The sequence below is a fragment of the Drosophila arizonae genome, chromosome 3 (assembly GCF_054131065.1).
Source record: "Drosophila arizonae isolate 15081-1271.41 chromosome 3, UAZ_ARI_1.0, whole genome shotgun sequence".
In the NCBI taxonomy this organism is placed as follows: Eukaryota; Metazoa; Arthropoda; class Insecta; order Diptera; family Drosophilidae; genus Drosophila; species Drosophila arizonae.
This window is the reverse complement of record NC_142923.1, coordinates 16933891-16942244: the sequence shown is the minus strand read 5'-3', so window position 1 is coordinate 16942244 and position 8354 is coordinate 16933891.

Genomic DNA, 8354 nt, shown 5'->3' with positions numbered 1-8354 from the left:
ATACCTGGCTGGGTCCATTGGTAGAAATAAATCAACAATTGCCTTGGTATGTGTGGATGGGTATGCAGTGTTACTCATTGACTTTGTAAGACTTTCTCAGGGTGTTAAAATCGCTAGCATTTGGAGAAATATCTTTCAAATTTCTTCCACCACTAGGCGCGAGGGAGGATACGTTGAAGTGCGCATCCAAAGCAACTAATAAGTGGGCGTGTTTTTAGACTTTGCTGAATTGTTTTTGTTTATGACTGAAATTGTGCTATTGGAGCCTTATTTATGGAACGAAGATTTGTGAGAGTAAGTATATATGCGAGTCTTCTGCTACTTGCCCCATGAACAAAACATTTCAATAAATATATACTCTTGCGTAGTATTATAGTTTGTTATCATCATCAAATGAGCATTTACCGAAAACAATTTTTCAACTGTCAAAATATGTTGCTGCAGTAAAACATCATCAGTCTTTGATGCTATAAAATATTTCTCCATTGATTGCATGCAAGTGCAATAACTCGGTTTGTAAATCCCTGAGGAAAGCACTTGTACTTGATCTATTAACAACCCAAGCAATAAGATAGATTGCTTATCTTCATACTATTCAGAGGGTAGATAGAAGTTTTTATATCAATCAAATGTGGCATTACCTAGGGAATTTCCACGTAAATTGATTATTAATGAATTTTCAGATTTATTATCAGCTAATACTGATAAAAAGCCAAATCAACGTATTTGTGAAAGCCCTTAAAATATTGTCAATATTGTCATCCCTAATTGAAAGGAAATACTACCTCTCCAATTATATTACCTCTACGGTTTGGGCTCTACGGTAAGGTAAATTTAGCTGTAAAGCTGTTTAAGGAATAGTTTCAACTATTTTTATGAAAATAATATGTAAAACTAAGATATTCTAGTTAATAATATTCTGTATAAGTAAACTAGACATATTGCTTATATAACTTACTATAATGCCAACATCCCGTATTCATCATAAATATGGCTATACTTTAATAGCTGCTGCTAGAAGCCCAGACAATTTTTTCATTCTGTGTAGAGTTTAATGAAATTCAGACTCATAAAAAAGGAGCGTGATCCATCAGCTCGAAGGCTCGAGGATAAACCAACATTAAATGCGTGGCGCACGTTCAGACAGACGAAATAAATCGGTAAACGATCTCACGGTTAGAGGATCAGACTTGAACAGTTATCGATCCAAAAATGTTGTGCTTGATGATTTATGCGTCTGGCGTGGCTTAAGGGATCATCAGCTGAAGCTTCACTGACTACAAGATTTGCGCATTCGAAAAAAGAAAGAAATCAAACACGAAGCGAAAGAAAAATGAAAATGAATAAAAAAACAAAACAAAACTACGTATTGTAATTATACTTATTGGTAAATTATATTTAATTTACAGTTAAACGATCACGTATGCTTGCCAAATAGCCTGATATACAAAATATTATCTGCCCCAAAAATGCCTTTCGCTCGCTTGACCTCAATTATCGATTTAACTTTATTATTGGTTTAGATTTGGAGTCTTTGATTTGCCACGGTCCTGGCCCGAACATATCGTGTCGATCACCATGCTGAATCCAAATTAAATGGAATGCTTTTGATTATTGGTCTTCAGCTCATGCATGGGGACAGTGTGTGATACTTGGAGCATATGTCGCGGCATTTGCTGCCCAGGCAGCCTGCCAGCCTGCCAGCCAGAGAGCCAAGCGGCACGCAGGCAGACAGGCAGCAGCTCTCTTGATTCTCGTTAATTCCTTTTGGGCTAAGTTCAACGTTTAGCTAATTGTGGGTTCCTTCGCCGTTTGTCAGTCCCTCAAATATTTTACCAATCATATTTTTAAGGTTTCTTCTCTCGCCCTAACTTGCCGTTCTGTAGTGTTGGTGAGCGGTTTAGCTTGACAATATATAAATATCCATAAATATATATACAACTGTTGGAATAACTAATTAAGTACATAGCTAATAGCTTTATAGTATGTATTTATTAATTTATTGGTATTATCATGATATATTATATTATTTTATCACATACCACAGTAGTCTGTTGATAAACTTCCATGTTTGCCCTCAATGCCTGACTCCATCATTCGTCTGGCTATAAATACCCACTGACCCACCGCCAAAGCCACATCCACACTGAACCCACTTCGACTATAGCGCCTACACGCCACGAGTGCAATGGTATGAAAAACAAATAAAACCAATTATGAAAGCCATCTGTAATTGCTTAGTAACAATTAAAAGAACAAATTTATTTAATGTATCTTCGATTGAATTCTGCTTTTTTTGTGTACTTTGTGCACTCCTAGTGCACTGTGGATAAATTATATCAGTGCATTCAATCGACCGATTGGCTTCATAGCGATTGTCGAAGTATTTTTTTTTCTTTTTCATTTTCATTTGTACTAGAGGCGTGTCGCTTCAGCATCGTTAGGAAATAAATTGTATAGAGTGGGTATTGGGAACTGAACGAATTGTTATGAAATTTGGTACATTAAGAATATCCATTGCCAATTTATATAATTTGTATTATTTTAAAATATATACTCCACTTATTTTAAATCTGGTAATATAATACCATTAATATCTTCAGGATTGCTTCAATATTCACATTCTCAGCTCTTTTCATTTGGTAGAGTATCGGAGCATCATTGAATTGATTTTTTAGCGAATTCAGTTTCCAGTTCGCGTGTTGTGCATCAATTGCCGAACAGTGCTGCATTGCGTTGCCAACTAATTCGATTTGTTTGACTACAAAGAAACGATCGGAGAGCGCGAATTCTTATACATGGTCTCATAGGCTGAAAAGGTATATTGGTTTTCTGCAAGGCTAAACATCATTAGAAGTTATATAGAGAATTGCAAATCGGAAAGAAAACCAGAGTCTGCAAAGTATTATAGAGATCCTTTAGGGATAGATAAAAGAGAAGATTCTGATTAACTCTACAACCCCCTCTTCTCGAATCACATAAATGGACTGATTCCATGCCCACAGTTAAAATTGTCTACTCCACAGCTAAGAAGCCATCATAAATATTGATTTTATCGGCAAAGAAACCCCAAGTGCAGCATTGCGCAGTCGGCTACAGCCGGCTTAGTTGTTTTCTTGTAGGACGATTTGGTAAGGTCCCTGGCAAACATATGTTGCATTAATTGTTCATGTTTCTCAAAAGCAACTCGTGTTCAATGAGTTTTATTGCTGCTCAACACACAAACAACAACAAAAGCGAAGGAGAAGGAGAAGGAGGAGGAGGAGGTGAGGAGAAGGTGGCGGAGAAGCACGAAACAAATGAAAAGAAAAATTGCACACAGAACATTTTTCATTACTTGATTTTCAAGCATGCCATGAACGAGAGTTGTAAGAGGAGGATAGATACTCGAGCGTCATAAGTGGCGACAGCCGGCAAGCATCCCATGCACGTACACACATGCACATATATGTAACATATATAGTACTATAACTACTAAAACAAAGGCAACAGCGAAAGAAGAGGTTTATTTAGGGTCGTCGCCAAGCCATAAGGATCGACATCACCTCGTCTGCATTCCCACACGCGATCCCAATCGCAATCGCGCTGGCCTATCGCCGTGCCGCTTTAACCCACCAAGAATCAGCAACAACTACTACTAAAACAACTACAACAACAATAACAACAACAACAACAACAAGTTTCTATGAGCTGCGCGAATGGTGAAGCGCGACTCAATTACAATTTATTAAAAGACGCGCAACTGATTTATAAGCGGAGTCCAGAAAAAAGGCCTTTTGGGCCAATGTTTACGTGTCTGGGCCGATGACGTTTTCTTGCTTAGCTTGTTGTTCTTATGCTCCTTCACAAATTGAAAAGAGTCGATTGGTTTTGCAGTGAGAGAGAGGGAGAGAGGGAGAGAGGGAGAGAGAAAGAGAGATTGGACTAAATACGTTTTCATATGATATATACCAATAATATTATATATACAATACTCTATTCAGGATCACGTACAACAGGTTCGCTTAGATCATAGCGATTATATTTTGAGTACCTGCATAAATTGATAAATTGTATTTGGTTCGTGCACGAGTATGATTCGGTCGGCTACGCCCGATCGCAATGTGCTCGTTCATACTTGTTTTACCTTCAGTTGGGTATGAACAAATTTGCGACTTAGTTGTGTGGAAAGTGCAGGCTAACTGAGAATGGGGGAACGCTTGGTGTCGGTTGTTGGTGGTGACAGTCGCTTGTCAACAGGAGGTGCACTTTATACTAAATATGATAAATGGATCACGAGCTAAACAAACTACATTTAAGTGAGTTTGTTTTAAGCAATAAATAATTAATAATGACCGTTGCGTTAGATCTTATATTGAAAGTAGTAAAGAACCATGGAGTAGCTAGCGATCAAATCTTTGACAGTGAGGAGGCATAAAAAAGAATCAAATCTGTTGACATTCGCATATGTATATGCAGGTGAATGGATATTGTGTTAAACTGTACAAGAAGTAGATTTCGGCTATATACATTAATCCGACAGGTGCTGGTACTATTTTTTGTTGTTTGATCCACAGACAGTTGATGAAATAGCCCGTACTCGCAAAAAATCCGCTTACAATATGCTGCCTCACCTTTTGTTCGCGTTCCCTGGACGAATGGGCACGTAAAAGAACAAGAAAGAAACAATGAAGTATAAAAAACATATTTCATGTGCATTATTTCATAAATCGCCAAGAGCCCAGGCGCTGCGACCCCGATTCCCTGCGAAAGCGATTCTAATGCACTCAGGCGAACAAGTTCCCCGATGCGGCGTGCCTCTTGTGAATGGGTAAAAAAGGAACTAAGTACTTATAAATGTGGCTGCAACATGCCATGCAATTGAGAATTGGAATTAGGCTTACATATGTCGGCTGGAGCGGAATTGCGGTTTGATTTCGCTGCATTATCGGGCCTAGGCCTTGGCAGCTGACGTAACCCTGGGTAATGACAACAATCTGCCCATAACATGATGCAGAGAATGAGCCGTGTTTAAGTTGGAGTTGGTGCGACGGAGCTCACCAGCAGCATGCCGGCTGGCAATTCAAGTGGAAATGGAACTGTACTCAGCCAGCAGTAGTCCGTCCGTGCGTCGCCCTCCTCAGTTCGGTCTGTGCAGGACATCTGATATTATATTGCTAATTCGATACTTTTATTTTGAGAAATGCGCCACCAGCCAGCCAACCAACTGAAGGACTCTCTTGCTGCCTTTTGTTTTCTTCTTCTTGCTCTTGTTCTTTCTCTTCTTTTCTTTTTTATTATTTCTTGCACGCTTTTTGCATATTGTTGTGTTTTTTTCATTCCTAACTGGGATAGGAAGTTTTCTTGCCGAGTAACCACTGATTATCATAATTTTCTGAAAAATAATCATAAATTGTGTGTGAATGCAATTTGATCCGTTATTTATAAGCATTATCTTTTGTTCTGTGCAACCTTCTCTGGTGTCTGCGGGCTGTTCATGCCCGCAAAACAAATATATTTTTACTCGGTCTGCACTTTGCCGTTGGCCTTAATCATATATTACCGTTATGTGACCAGACCACACATTATGTAAATTTTTTTCGCATTTTTTGCAAGCAGATTCTGTGATTTACACATTTTGTCTGGACACAGGTGACAACAGCTGCAGCCGCTATTGACAACAGTTACTTAACGTCGCATTGGCGCTGACTACGCTGAAGATACTCGAATACACCCGAATCTCTTTCGGTGAATAACTCACTCATTCACCTTTGCAGCCGTTTCCAGGTGATATGCCCTTAAAGCGAAGCACATTTTTTGCTGATTCTGCTGTGCGCCTTTTGTCTGCTTCTTAGACACATGGATGCTATGTTTAATTTTACTACCTTCCCCCTTCGCGGTAAGCCTGCCTGAAACGTGGAAAAGAAATTTTCAATTTCTTATGGCCCGTTTAAATTATACTTATACCCTGAGTGCTCAAAAATGAAAGGCGGATTGAGTTTTGTAAGCAAAAGACTAAATCTTCTGCTTCATAAAATTGTTTGCTGTTGTAAGAGTCTATATTCATTTTTAGGTGTAGCACAGTCTAAAAGCCAATGGCTAATATATAATTTCTAGGAGTGACAGTTTACAGGATATCTGCTAGTCGGCTACTATTTCTGTAAATTCAAAGTTGAGCTGCCGTGTGCTTTTGTTACAATTTATGTAACTTGCTATGGCATTGTGCCTTCAACAATGTCTGCATACAGAAACGTTTATCCATATATACATACATATATCTGAGCATATAATATAATGGGAAAATCGGCTAAGAGTGAACGCTGTACTTGCATTTAAACAGGGTGACATGGCTAGCTAACTAGTGAGAATTTGGATATATTCATATTATATATTATTACTACAATAATATGTAATAAATTAATAAATAATAATATAACTAATTATTATTAAAAATATTGGTTTTTGTAAGTATCTATATATGATATATAAAGAAATTTAAATAGGTTCATCATATAGCAAACTAATATTGAAAATAAATGTATTCAGTTTAGTATATTATTCCAATATTTAAAGATATCATAAATCGATGTCACTGTATAATAGTTGCCAAGGCATTCACACATATGTATGTATACATATATCTTGAGCCACGCTCACTCACACTGACTCACAGTTCAGACACCAGCTAGCAGTTAGTTGGTGCTTGTTTGAGTAAAATAAACGCCATATTGTAGACATTGTTAAGGTTTTTGAAAATTTTATAATTAATTTTCTGGTTAACATGTTTTTCATATGTGTAAATATGCGCAAAATCCATACAATAAACGACCTTACCTCTCACTCCCCTGCCGCCTTTGTATGCGATGTATGCTTGTCATAGTTGTTATTGTAGCTTTTGCTGCTTCGGAAAGTTCAGGATGTGTGGATGTTTACAAAGAAAAGCCTTTTGTACAAGTATCAGATTCCTGTTCTGATTAAAAAAGAAACTCGGTTGAAGGCAACGGGGTGAGGCTAGAGGTGGTTGTAGTGCTAGGGGTATGGGGTAAGGGCTTGTGCTCTGTGGTTCTTATGCACGAGGCGAACCCTCATTCTAGACATTTTCCTTGCAAGCTACATATATTTATTAAAAATTTAAGCATTGTAAATGATTGTCTGCTCATGCCAAGCGTTTTGTGCGAAGTCCTACATCGACACAAGCGTCTTGCGGCGCCATGACTCGATGATTTAGCGCCAGCGATATTCAACATTAAGGCATTAAAGTCCATCACAATAGGAAACATAGAATTTTGTATACATATATATAGGCCTCGGCACATTTTATTGTTTCTTACGTCATTTACTTAAATTCAATTTGAAATCAAACTCTTTCTCAGCCGGCCCGATGTGTTTGATACGGCTGCTCTCAGAAATTGAGTCTGACTGACATGACCCAGTCGATTGGCAGCAAAAGTGTTTCGTCATGCTGCTGCTGCTGCTGCCGCTGCTGCTGCTTTCAGTGACTCTATCAAATGGCACAGTCGTCCAAGATTGTTCTTTTTTATTCAACTTCTTACAACTCGGCTAACTCAACTTGGCTTCAATTTATTCTTTTGCCATTCATTTGGCTGCCGCTCTGTATCCTTTTTCTTTATTATTGATTCAATGTTTCGTGTTTGGTTTTTTCTTCTTTCTTTTTGTGGATGTCATGCCAAGTGATCCATCTTAATTCGTAAAACATTCGTCATCAGTTTTCGGCAACTCTATTGTGTAAGTCGATTTTTTGGTTGAGTTTTTCATTGTTTGTGCATTTTAATTTGTCAGCGCCATGCGCAAAGCGTGTTGCATAGAATCGGGCGCATGGGCAGCTGTAGAGGCGAGCTGATCGATGACAACACTATTTGCCAGGATATGCACTACATGATGGATGGATTTGGCTTGGATTGGTTTGGTCTGGACTCTTCTCTGGGGTGGCAGAATGGGCTTCAATTTAAATTGAAAGTATGCCGCACTTAAGACGAGAGAATATTTAATTTATTCTTCAATTTATGAGATTGAAATTTTCTTGAGAAAGGTGTGTGAAGTGATAAAACATTAAAAATTTCATTAGTATATTATATACAAAATAATATAATGTATATAATGTACAAAATAATTCACAAATATAAATGTGTATATATGCTTATAATTTTACTATAGATAAAATGCTTACAGGCTGAGAAAATATTTAATGTGAAATTGAGTTGTTTCAGCTTAGCCATATATATATATATATATATATATATATATATATATATATATATATATATATATATATATATATATATATATATATATTTATATATTTTTTTTTTTTTTTTAATTTTTTATACATATTCTTAATATATAGTAAATTAGAG